General features: G+C 41.8%; 1 protein-coding gene across 3 annotated transcripts in view; it reads right to left on the minus strand.

Moving 5' to 3' along the window:
* Positions 1-13,488, minus strand: part of PHACTR2 (phosphatase and actin regulator 2) — a 261,570-nt gene that overhangs the window by 225,139 nt on the left and 22,943 nt on the right. The window lies entirely within an intron of this gene.

Here is a 13,488-nt window from a genome sequence, read left to right on the forward strand (position 1 = left end):
TTTCTGGTTTTTAAATTTTTATGGAAATAATATGAATATAATTTGCTTCTTCAGGTCTCAGGGTCATTATGATAAATATTAATCACCACCTTCAGAGCCATTCATCACTTAGGTTAAGAAAATCAGGGCAATCATCCTCGACCTGCATTTTAGAGTAGGAGGTGGAGTACAGGGGAGGGCTTTGCGGTTGAGAGGACTCAGAAAGCAACAGCAGAGCAATAAAGCTGACTGTCAGCTGCCGGAAGTAGTTGCAATGACACCCACTCAGCACGGACGTCCCCCTACCAGAACAAGTGGATGGATCTAACAACAGCTCTGCTAATTGCACATATACCTCTTTCTGGCCACCATTTTGTAGACCTATTTCCCACCATAGTTTTCTCTAAAGCTGTTGCTAAAGGGGTTAACTTTCAAAACAATGTGTGGACCTTAGGGAGGAGGAGCAAAGGGCAGAGGGAGAGATAGACACCGGAGAGTGAGAAGGGGGTTGACACACCTGGTGTGGGATGCCAGTCACCTCCTCAGGAACAGCTCTGGTAGCTGTACTGAAAAAGCGTAAAAATGCCAAACAGTAGAAAGCTATAAATAGAACATCTCAGCTACATTTGAAATGCAATATAGGATGTTACCACACAAGAATAATGTTCATTGTTGATGTTGCTGATAAATATGTGACTTCTCATCTCATAATTTAATGTCCAGCATACTTAGAGAAGTCAAGTATCACTCTAGACAGAATGACCATGAATACAAAGCCATTTGTGGTTAGGGCCGGTGGATGGTGAAAAGAAAGAGCCAATGGGGCTCCATGTGTGCTTTTAGACTGATGGCAATATTCCTTCTGAATATAAGCTCAACACATTTTCATTTTAAAACTGTCAGCTATGCCCATAATACTTTATTTTATTTTTTAAAGATTTTATTTTTAAGTAATCTCTATACCCAAACTGGAACGTGAACCCACAACCCCAAGATCAAGAGTTGCATGCTCTACTGACTAAGCCAGTCAGGTGTCCCTGCCCACAACATTTTAAATTCTTAAATGTCATGATACCACAAATGCTAATCTTTGGTCAAATCTGATGTGAGCCTAATATACTTAATGCAAACAGAACAGAAAAGAATGAGAAAAACATTCCAATTGACCTCAAAGGATTGGAATGGGGCTTTTATTGTTTAAGTTCCTGTGTGTGTGTGTGTGTGTGTGTGTGTGTGTGTGTGTATTCCTTCTAAGTCATTTACTAAATTTAATGCAAAGCACTGGGAGTCAAAAATAAAAGTCGCCCTGTCTGGTGGAGATCTCCTTTAATAGACATTCCATCAAATAAGTTAGCAGATAGAATGTTTCTCAACCCTTCAGTCATCTGAATACCACCTCTTTCAGTTTTGCTATATCTGCATGCCAATTATACTTTTATCTCTTTCATATTTCTCTTTAACTTCATTTTCACCAAAGTTATTTTAGAAGAAATATTTCTGTAACCACTATGAATGGAAACAGAGAATCACTTGCCATAAATAGAAACAAATTATAAATGTAAATAAATATCTAAAATACACACAAGTCTATCTATGGACCACATAAAATTATCTCACATACCACTGGTGGTATGCATGCTACAGTTTGGAAAGTACTTCAGTATAATCTAAAACAAATATAGACACATCAAATTCTTAAGGATTTACTCTCTGCATACAGGAAAAACTTAATAATCAAAGAATAGGTGGAGGCCATTTTAGAGATGGAAGTGCAGTGGTCAGGAGATATTGGACTGTACTAATAGCAAAAAAATTCCCAGATCTCATTGGTGTGACACCACCAAAATGTATTTCTCAGTTACACAAAGTCCACTGTGGAGCCAGGTAACTCTCCAAGGAGATTGTCCTCACGTGACAAGTCAAGGTTGAGGTCAATGGAGACTTCATTATCCTGAATTTGCAGGCTCCCAGGAGGTGAGGAAACAAAGTCTAGAGAGTTAGACACAAGCTTCTCACAGCCTCGGCCCATTTGTGACACAAGTCTTTCCCTCATAGCTCACTGGCTGGAATTAATCACACAGCCCTCCCCAACTGCAAGGGAGGCACAAAAGTGCAATTGCTTCTCCTGGATATGAGTGAGCACTAGAAGTCCCCACCAAATATGGGTTGGGAAGACTAAGAGACTAGTCCAGAAGAAACAATCTCTAGGGAGAAATGCATCTGTGAATAGAAATAGAGGAAAGAGCCGAGAGAACAGAACTGAATGGATAAGAGGTATTTTCAGATCATATCTGCAGCTCTGATTAATAAAATCCTAAATGCACATATTGATATATTCTACTGCAGAAACTCTGTAATCACCTCTTCAATGGGAAGAGAAATGTACACAATTACTATATTTACATGCATAATTATCTTCTGCTTATACCTTAATTCAGGTCAACATGCATCTACTGGATTCCTACAATGTGCAAGAAACACACTAAGCTCTAAGCACATTCAATCTAAAATTTAAAAATAAAATGACATTTGAAGAAGATTTTACAAATCATCATGAAAATATCAGAAACATTTGAGATTCTCAGCTCCATTTATTTTTTTTTAAAGATAGATAGATTGATTGATTTTGAGGTGAGGGTGCAGAGGGAGAGGGAGAGAGAGAATCTGAAGCAGACTTTCCCCTGAGCCCAGAGCCCTATGTAGGCCCATCTCACAACCCTGAGATCATGACCCAAGCAGAAATCAAGAATCTGACACTTAACTGATAAGCCACCCAGGTGCTCCTTAACTCTGTTTATAAAGAAATCAGAGTAACCATTCTTTCAGTATTTATTGCATTCTGGATTTAACACGTCAGCTATGCTTTAGCAATTCCCCATTCCTTATATATGGGGAAGGAGGGGATGTGGAAAAGAGCACTTTTTCCAGAAAGTACAGCTCAAGAGCTGTTTACTGAGCCTCATACTCTGGGCTAATAACTGGGGCACAGTTGTAACTGGGGAACTCCTGTCTCCCTAACCTTTGGACTCTGCTTTCAAGATCCAGCCTGTGATCAACAGGGAGAATGAGTTTCTATAACCTTACTCACTGCATCGAAACATAGATATGAACACATTATTTCTGAACATTTATTTAGAGTTTACAAAGGCCCTATAAATTCATTTTTTCATTTCATCTCTGTAACAATCCTCTGAAATAAGAACTATTTAATGAATGAAGGACAAAACCTGGAGAAGTTAGGGAATAGGCCTTTGAACATACTTCTAGTCCCAGGCCTGGGACACAATTCTCCTGACTCGAGTGTTCCTTTACTACCCTCAATAGATTCATCTTGCTCCCCAGAAAGAATTCCTTGAATATTATGGATGTTTAAAAAATTGAGGTAAAGGAAAATATATAATAAGAAAAAATAAGTGTTCATGATATTATAGTGAATGAAGAAAGAGTAAAATTTTATGTGATCACAATGACATGAAAAGATGCCCAGTGAACTGTAGCAAAATTCTCCAGATGGCATTAAGAGAGCACTGGGACTGCTGATATCTTTTTTTTTTTTTTTAAGTTTTATTTATTTATTTGAGAGAGAGAGAGAGAGAGGGAGAGAGCACATACAAGCAGGGGGAAGAGGCAGAGTGAGAGAGATAGACTTTTTTTTTTTTTTTTTAAGATTTTATTTATTTGGGCAGCCCAGGTGGCTCAGTGGTTTAGCACCGCCTTCAGCCCAGGGCGTGATCCTGGAGACCCGGGATCCAGTCCCACGTTGGGCTCCCTGCATGGAGCCTGCTTCTCCCTCTGTCTATCGGTCTGTCTGTCCATCTCTGTATTATTCTCATGAATAAATAAAATCTCTCTAAAAAAAAAACTTTATTTATTCATGAGAGACACACAGAGAGAGGCAGAGACATAGGCAGAGAGAGAAGCAAGCTCCCTGAAGGGAGCCAGATGCAGGACTCGATCCCAGGACCCCGGGATTAGAACCTGAGCCAAAGGCAGACACACTCAACCACTGAGCCACCCAGGTGCTCTGAGATAGTCTTAAGCAGACTCCACACTGATCAAGGAGCCTGATGTGAGGCTCCATCTCACAACCCTAAGATCAGGGCCTGAGCCAGACACTCAGGCTGCCAACACCTTTCTAAAGGTAAGGTTTGACACTTAATGCTTCTTTGTTCATTTTTTGATCCCCTTTCCTTTTCTCCACCCCTTTCAGCCTAACTTAAACCTGAACTCAAATTAATTTTCAAAAGCCAGACTCAAGTAAGCCACATCTATTGCTTTCAAAATGACTCCAGAATATTTTCTAAGCTAAAGCCACTGGAGTGCACAGAGGCCATGAATTTAATAAGTGAAAGTGTCATAGTGACAAGGGTGACAAGTTTGGCAGAGACAGAATAATGAGCACAACCTAGGGATTAGGAGGAACAAGCGCTTGTTTGCTAATAGCTTTAGACAAACAATCAGCAGATACATTTCAAAGGGAAAGTCTGAACCAAATGGATGGATCAACCCTATTTAGATCCTGACGCAAGCCATTGAGACAATTGGGGAAATCTGAACACTGACTGAATAGTTAATGATATTAATGTTAAAACAAATTTTTAGTGCAATAATGGTTTTGTGGTTTTGTTTTTCTAAAGAGTTGTCGTTCCTTAGTGTTACATGCTGAAATATTTACAGGAAAAATTATATGGTGTCTGGAATTTAAAATAATCTGAGTCGGGGGAGGGGAAGGAAAGAGGCACACAGAACAAATTGAACTAAGTAACCATTGAAGCCCAGGTGATGAGTACAAGAGGGATCATTAGACAATTCTATCTACTTTTGGTTATGTTTAAATTTTTCTAAAAAAGAAGCTTAGGGGCACCTGAGTGTCTCTGTCTGTGGAGCATCTGACTGTTGATTTCCAGTCTTGATCTCAGGGTTGTGAGTTCAAAGCCCATGTTGGGCATGGAGCCTACTTAAAAAATAAATAATTAAAATGTAAAAAATTAAAAATAAGCTTAAAAATAGAAGTCTGCAACATCTTTAGTATAACTATAGTTTTTGTCTCACCAGCATCCCTTTCTCCTTTTGAAAAATAACTGCTGCCCCCCACTATGCAGGAAACTGCCCCCCCTCCATTTGGTTCTGTTAGGACCAGCAGCCACCATCCACAGGTGTCACACCAGTGACCCTATCCATGAGACTTAATCGGGCCTTACCAGAGCACTTGGGATTTTATGTGTGGCCCTGAAGAGAGAGAAGCTCTGACTTTTCTCTGGGATTTCTCACTAAGATGATTGAAACCTGGAGTTTCTGGTGACCTTTCTCAAGATTTCTCCATCTCACAGTAGGAGAAAATGAACCCATCCCAACACTCAGAACCAAGAGAGTGGGGATGAGGCAGGGTGGGAGAGAGACTAGGGGGAGAGAAAGAGAGGAGAACAAAAAGACAGGATGACAAGTTTTCGATCTCTGGATCCAGTGTCCACTTCCAACCGAAGTTACCTGCTAAGCAGGGAGCTACTCCAAAGGCTTTCAATGCCAGAGGCTGACCTTAGTCTAGATCTCTTACTGGAACTCCACACTCAAATAACTTTGTGGATGTGATTGACTAAAGGAATTGAAGATGGGAAGATTCTCCCGGAGAGCCAGGAGGGCCCAATATAATCATAAGGGTCCCGATTAGAGGAAGGTGAAAAGGTCAGAGCAAGGAATGTGAGGCAGAAGGAGAGGTGGGACTGGAGAGCTTTGAAGATGGCGGGGTGGTGAGGAGCATGACTTGAGGAATGAATGCAGGTGGCCTCTGAAAGCTGAAAAGGCAACGAAACAGATTCCCCTAGACCTTTCAGAGGGAGCACAGCCCTGCCAACACCTTGATTTTTAGGACTTCTGACCTCCCAGATTGTGAGATAATAAATCTGTGTTGTTTTAGGTGACTAAATTTGTAGTCATTGGTTACAGCAGGTATAGGAAATGGGTAAACCCATTGTCTACTCAACATCTGTCCCTGGGCGTCTCACAGACATCTCATACTCGATGTATCCAGAGTGAACTCCCCATCTTCACCCCAAACTTGCCACATGCACAGTCCTCCCTCTTTCAACCTATGGCAACTTTATCCTTCCATTACTTCAGGCAAACACTTCAGAGCTATCCTAGACTCCTCTCACACGCCATATCACCTCCTTCAAAAACCAAGGTAATTTCACCTTTGAAATGTAGCCAGATCAGGACTCTTTCTCAGCACACACATCTATGCTGCCACCAGCCCATTCCGAGCTACCACCTTGTCTCCCCAGAAGTGTAGCAATAACCTCTACGCAGGTCCTCTTTCACCCTTGTGCCGTTCTGGTCTACTGTCAACATAGCAGCCAACTGAATCCTTTTAAAATCTTAAGTCAGGTCACTCCTCCACTCAGAACCTTGTATGGCTTTCCTTTCCACTCAAAGTAAAAGCCCATCAGCCCTCTCGTTCTCCTCCACTCACCTTGCAACCACCATAGTGGCCTGGAAGCAGCTCTGGCCCTGAGGCCTTCAAACCACCCTTGTCTGGGATGTTGGTCTTCCAATTATCTGCTAACTCCCTGCTCTAAGCCTTTGTCCATGCATTACTGTGGCCATAAATCTTACCCTGACCAACTCTACTGTAGCCACGTGCCCCCATGCATACATACATCCATTGACACTCCTAAGTTTCCTTTCCCTGCCCTTCTCTTTCCTTTTTCTGTAATACTTATCCATTTTCTAACATATTATATAATGTACATATGCATTATATTTATTCCATATTTTCTGTCTTTCCCTGCTAGAACATAAGCTTCATGAGGGCCGAGAATTTGGTCTTGACTTGGACTGATATATTCCAAATACCTAGAATAATGCCTGGCATATAGTAGTTGCTCACTAAATACAAGTAGACCGAAAGAATGAATACGTGAAAGCTACTTTTAGCTCCGGTCCAGACACTTGCAACCAGAAAACTCCTCATACGCATCTATTGACCTGAGTTGTCATTCTTGCTAGAAGACTCTGATGGTGATTGATGGTTTACACCACCCTCCTTTGGAGAAAAGGTGAGCATCTCTACTTGTGATCACTGTTCATGCATCTGGATAAATATACGCATCGATATATTTCCCATTATATTTCCCACATTATAAGGGCTTTCATTTTGCTGGGGATGCATTTGTTATTTTTAGGGCTTGTTATGGTTTGTGACTTTGCCATTTAGGTTCTGCCAAACCCTGTGCTTCTGAGAACTGCCATCTGCGGCATTTACCAGGCACCTTGTCCCAGCATTGTGCCTCTACATGATCCAAAACACAGCCACAGGCCTCATCATCAGCTCTGACGGGCTTCCTCGTGTCCCACACCACTCACCTTTTTCCTTCAACTCTCTTATGGAGGGTTCCCCCTCTAATGAGTTCCCATAAATGTGTATTAGAGTTAAAAATACAAAATCCAAGCCAAAGATTTATCTGATGTAACAGAGAGCACCATCCAATCCCAGGAAAAAAAGAATATATAAAACCACTAATAATTATAACTGTATATTTAATTTTCACTCTTGAACATTATTTTGATCTATATAATGTTAAAACATAGAATAAAACTAAAATTAACCAAGCAAATTAATTTTCTAAGGCATTAAAAAAAAAACATTTTTCGGGGGCATTTCAACACCCCAAGTCTGAGTTATCTCAGCTTCTTGGGATAAAATTTTATAGACAGAAGTTTAGTTCAAGGTTGGGAAAAAGCACTTGCTTTTTGATACATGTTGCAGAAGAAGAGCATATGATGCTGACTCTGATAGAAACTTCCTGACTTTCCTGAAAAGTATCAAGACAAAGAACACAGGTTTTCATCTTTTGCTTGAGTCTATAGCGAGTTGGTTGCAATGTAACTGGTCTACATACTTTTGAACTATGCTGCCTATGTGTCATTGGGACATTTTACTGATAATTCTCTTATATATTTCTTCTCTACTCGTTGCCTTTGTTTCAATTGTGGTAAAATGTACATGATACAAAACTTACTGTCTCATTTTTATTTTTATACATGCAATTCCATAACATTCAGTGCACACATCGCTGTTTCCCAAACTTCTCAGTTTCTCAAACAGAAACTATACTTGTTAAATAACTCACTTTCCCCATTCCTCCTAGCTCCTGGCCAACTCTACCTAAACTCCATTCTGCCTTTACAAATGTGCCTATTCTAGGTATCTCATGTAAGTGGAATCATATGGTATTTGTCTTTTTGCATCTGGCTTCTTTTTTTTTTTTTTAAACAAAGATATTATATATTTATTTGAGAGAGAGAACATGCACAAGCAGGGGGGAGGGGCAGAGGAAGAGGGAAAAGCAAGCTTCTGGCTAAGCAGAAAGCCTGATGTGGGGCTCAATCCCAGTACCCTGAGATCATGACCTGAGCCGAAGTCAGATACTTAACCACCTAAGCCACTCAGGTGCCCCATGTGTCTGGCTTATTTTACTTTTATATGTTTTCAACGTTCATCCATGCTATAGCATGTATCAGAATTATATTCCTTTTAACAAATGAATAATATTCCATTGCATGCATACACCATATTTTGTTTATATAGCTCTCCATTACCTTCTAGAAAAAAATGGGGTTGATTTTTTTGGGGGGGGGTAGTCAATCTGTTTTTTTTTAAGATTTTATTTATTTATTCATGAGACAGAGAGAGAGAGAGAGAGAGGCAGAGACAGGCAGAGGGAGAAGCAGGCTCCATGCAGGGAGCCTGAGGTGGGACTGGATCCCGGGCCTCCAGGATCACGCCCTGGGCTGAAGGCGGCGCTAAACCGCTGAGCCACCTGGGCTGCACTAGTCAATCTGTTTTTAATGCTTTGGACATATTCCTTAATATTTCTTTTTTAAAAAATTTATTTATTCATGAGAGACACACAGAGAGAGGCAGAGACACAGGCAGAGGGACAAGCTCCCCTGCAGGGAGCCTGATACAGAACTCGATTCCAAGACCCTGGGATCACAACCTGAGCCCAAGGCAGATGCTCAACCATTGAGCCACCCAGGTGCCCCATTAATTTTGCTTTTATCTTTCATAACCAGATACTGTGACATGAGGATGGAATATGCAAATTTTAACTCTTGAAAACTAAGAGTCCCATTGGAGAGACAGTCAAGTAAACAGATTACTACAGAGGCACTGCGACAGACTACGACCCACTATGACAGACTACGAGACCACAATGGAAAGAGTAAGTAACTCTGGCAAGAGGGCTAATTAGGTTTTCAGTGAGGCAGCCGCATCTGACCAGGGTTTGGAGGGTGACTGGAAACTCTCCATCAGAGAAAGTAGAGACAAGAGGCCCTCAAAGCACAAAGAATCACACATGTTGAGACATGGGGAGAAAAAAAGAGGGCGTTTTTGGAGAGCAGGACATAATTAAGAGACCAAAATCAGAAAATAGGCTCCCGAACCTCCTTGACAGTCTTAATGGAGGTTAATATCCAAAGTGCCCTGAATGTCCTCAGACTTCATGACCCAGTGGTTCAGGGTGAGATCTCCTGAGTGGTAATAACCCAGCGCTTTCTGCCTCACTGTCCCACTCCTGATGCAGGCCTCCTGGGCCCCACCAAAGCTGTCCCATGAATCTGGGAGTCTCCATTCCCACACTCCCACTCCTCTCAGATATCCTACCTTCAAGGTCACTTGATGAGGCATCTCACAGTACAGCTGTGGGAACACTGAGGCTGTGCTAGAGGCCCTCAGATGTTGCACTCCTTGTACACCTGACTATGTCGGGCGACATGGAGAACTGATCAGCCCAAGGCTCTGTGCATCTCTCCTGCACTCTGGGCCCACCTTGGCACCTGTAAGTTCAGCCCATTTTAGCCTCACAGCTCCTTTCTCCAAAAGGCTAAGACCTAAACCTGGGGGCCTGATGGGTGCCCTGCACAAAATTTCTTCCTGAAAGTTCTCCAATAACCTCTTCCATTCAGTTTTTCCCTCAACAAATATTAATTCACTATCTAATATGTCAATAAAAGACAGAGTTAAAAAGAAGATGGCACGTCCCTCTTCTCATGAAGTTTATTTTATTTTCTAGCCTGTGTATGTGTGGAGGGGAATGCAAACAAGACACAGCAAGGTCATTTTAGCAGGTGATAAATTGAATTATGAAGGGAGGGAAAATAATACAGGAGCATGGAGGAGTGTGCCTGATGTGTGCAGAGTGACTGGCCAGGGAAGGTGGAGTTTGGAGTGGGCCTCCAGTGCTCAGCTGTGATGTAACCAGGCCCTCCTGCAAGACACTCTGAGAACAGAAACCCTATGTTCTTACAGCTTACAACCACCCGACCAAATTCACATCACATGGCCTTGTTTCATGTGCATAATTTTCTCTTTTGATCAGAACCTCCAGAAAAACCATGAGAAGACTGACAGCAACTCAACATTTTATTTGTATGAATAGTCTATAAATGTCACTTTCTTAGAATTACAGAATTAAACTCAGAACAGAGTTATGAAACTCCTTTTAAATAGTAACCAGCAGGGATGCCTAGGTGGCTCAGTGGTTGAGCATCTGCCTTCAGCTTGGGGCATGATCCTGGGGTCCTGGGATTGAGTCTCACATCAGGCTCCCCATGGGGAGCCTGCGTCTCCCTCTGCCTATGTCTCTGCCTCTCTCTGTGTGTCTCTCATGAATAAATAAATAAAATCTAAAAAAAATAGTAACTAGTATTTTTTAAAGACATGTTACATACTAATAATATTTCAGGTTTAAGTTAAATTTTTTTCAACATTCATTTTTATCTCCATGTATACTGAAAGCAATAATATGTCAATAATAGAAGGAAAAACTTTTGGCTAGTCATTTTTTAAGGACAACTCCTTGCTTCCTACCTGGTCTATGTCTGATGTGAGGTCACCCAGTCTTTTTGGATGAGGCCCTACAATGGAGTAATCAGCTCGAGGAAGTAGGGAGTATAGCCTCTGTAGGTATCCTGGATACCCAAGAACCTTCTGCTAGTGTTGGAAGGTCTGAGGGTCTTCACGTCCGCCAAGCTCCAGGAGTTTGTAAGCACTATGTGCATGTGTTGATTGAACAGTACTGGAATGGGCCTCTCCATTACTGACAAGCCCCAGCTTCCCCAAGGGAAACCATTCTCAGAGGACCAGAATCTCTTGAGAGGGCAGATGGCTCACCAGCAGCAGGTGCATCACGCCAAGGTCAGAAGGAAGTCAGTCTTGCTGTTTCTCCTCTAATCTTTGCCTATGTTTGAGATAAGCTGGGCCCATGCCAGGCTGGCCACCCACTAAGCCAAATTGGGTCCAAGACTGATTAACCCAGTCTGGCGGCCAGGCTCAGGAGTCTGGCCAGATCATCACTTAAAGTTCCCTAGGGTACCAACTGGTCCTAAGCCTGGAACTCCTGTCAACTCTTGACATCACCCTCCTCCCACGTCTCACCCCCAGTCTCTCTCTCCTCTCTCTCTCTCTCTCTCTCTCACACACACACACATTACATTTTACATTTCAACTATTTTCCCATAGTCCTTATTCTCCCTCTCATTCATGTACCCACACTGCCCCCCTTGCCTGAAACAATCTCTTCTCTCTCACCTGGTGAATGCCCACTTAATCCTTCCTAACTCAGCTCAGATATCCATCACCTCCTCTGGGTGACCTCTCTTGACAATTCCAGTCCGGGTCAGGTCTCCCTCCCATGATAGCCCATATTACACTATGTGGAAAGGCAATGGAAATGAAATTAGTCAGAGATCTGTTTATGTCACAGAAATAAGATCCTAAATATAGGGGCTCGTGATGTCTTATTCACTTTTTCCTGTAGCACCTTCCATATAGGAGATTCTCTGTCAGGGTTGACCAAATGAAGAAATAAGTAAATGACAGAAACTAAGTAAGACAGCTCAAGATGGCTGGCCAAAACTGAATCAGATTTCTGGTCATTTTCAACTGGTTACTAGTCACATGGTTCATAGATGAATTAGCCCAATTTAAGATACAGAATCAAACACTTGTTCCAGTGCCTAATGAATCAATCAATTGATTAGATCACTCGGAACTGCAGGACTCTTTATAAAGATAGAAAATCTGCAGGATGCTTGGGTATCTCAGTTGGTTGAGTGTCTGACTGTTCATTTTGGCTCAGGTCATGATCTCAGGGTTGTGAGATTGAGCCCCATGTCAGTTCTGCATGAAGCCTGCTTAGGATTCTCTCTTTCCTTCTGTGCTCCCCTGTGGCTCACTCTCTCATTCTCTTCCCTGCATCCCCCAAAAAAAGAAAAGAAAAGAAAAAGAAAAGAAGTCCTGCAATATACTTTTCCCCAGAATCTCTCTCCATGAGTACAGTCATTTAATTATGGGATTGGGGTTAATTTTTTTTTAACTTAGGGAGTTGTATTTTAATAAATAATACTATGCAATATATACTAAAAAGATTTTTTAAATATCAAGTTATTTATTTTCTTAAAACAATTCCCATATACAAGAACTCTACAGCTTAATAAAGTTTTCATAATAATCCTCATAATTCGTGCTCATTTACTATTGGAAAATAACTGGCAACATTTGCTAGATGGCAAAGAGAGGGAAGAGAAGGGGTTGTCTTACATGCTCATGAATGAATCATATTCAATTCCTTCCTCCATTGTCTCTTCCTACTTGAGACCCAGTATGAGTGGAGGGTGGAGATGAAGGGAGCGATGTCAGGATAGAGTTACCACTGATATACATAGTATCACAAACTAATAAATAACTCATAAGTCTTCCCCTTCTCCCTCTCCTTTCCTTCTCCTGCCATTTCCTCCACAGGGTCAGTGACAGTTTTGAAACAGGCTGGTCTCACATTAGATCCAGGGAACTTTGGCTATGAATTCATAATGGCCCTCAGGATGTGATTGGAGACGACCCACTTGATCAGACGCAAATAAAAAGCAGATGTCTGCAATGAGAATGTTTCAGCCAAGATCCAAATCTACCCCAAAGCAGCAGAGGACAAGGACAGTTGCTCAACTGGAACAGTCACCTACATATTATAGTGAGGGAAAACCTTGATCCCATTCCAGGAAGTCTTCATAGACCGTTAAAGATTAGGTCATTCCTCATGTGGCCCCAGTAAGCCTCCACTCACTCCATATGCAGGAGAAGCCTAAGATGGGCTGGGAGGGGCTGAAAGCTACCCTAACCTGTTTCTACTGCCAACAGTTCCCTGCAACCTTTTCTTTCACTGGGCTTTGTAATATACCTCCCTTCCTCAGAACGGAGGGAGGGAGAAGCCTAAGTCATACCCACGCATTCCAGCTGCTCAATCATCAGAGAGGAGTTTCTGCACTACCAAGCTATCTGACCACCACTCTCGATCCACAGTTTGCAGCAAGGGCCTGAAGTTTTCTTCAAAAGTCTAAAAATCCAAACACACCTGTCTACTCAAATGCCAGTTCATAAACAAATAGCATTAACTGATTTTGTAAGAGGACCTCTACCTATTCCCATCGTTATAAAATCTACCTTGCCAC

The sequence above is a fragment of the Vulpes vulpes genome, chromosome 1, assembly GCF_048418805.1.
Source record: "Vulpes vulpes isolate BD-2025 chromosome 1, VulVul3, whole genome shotgun sequence".
Classification (NCBI taxonomy): Eukaryota; Metazoa; Chordata; class Mammalia; order Carnivora; family Canidae; genus Vulpes; species Vulpes vulpes.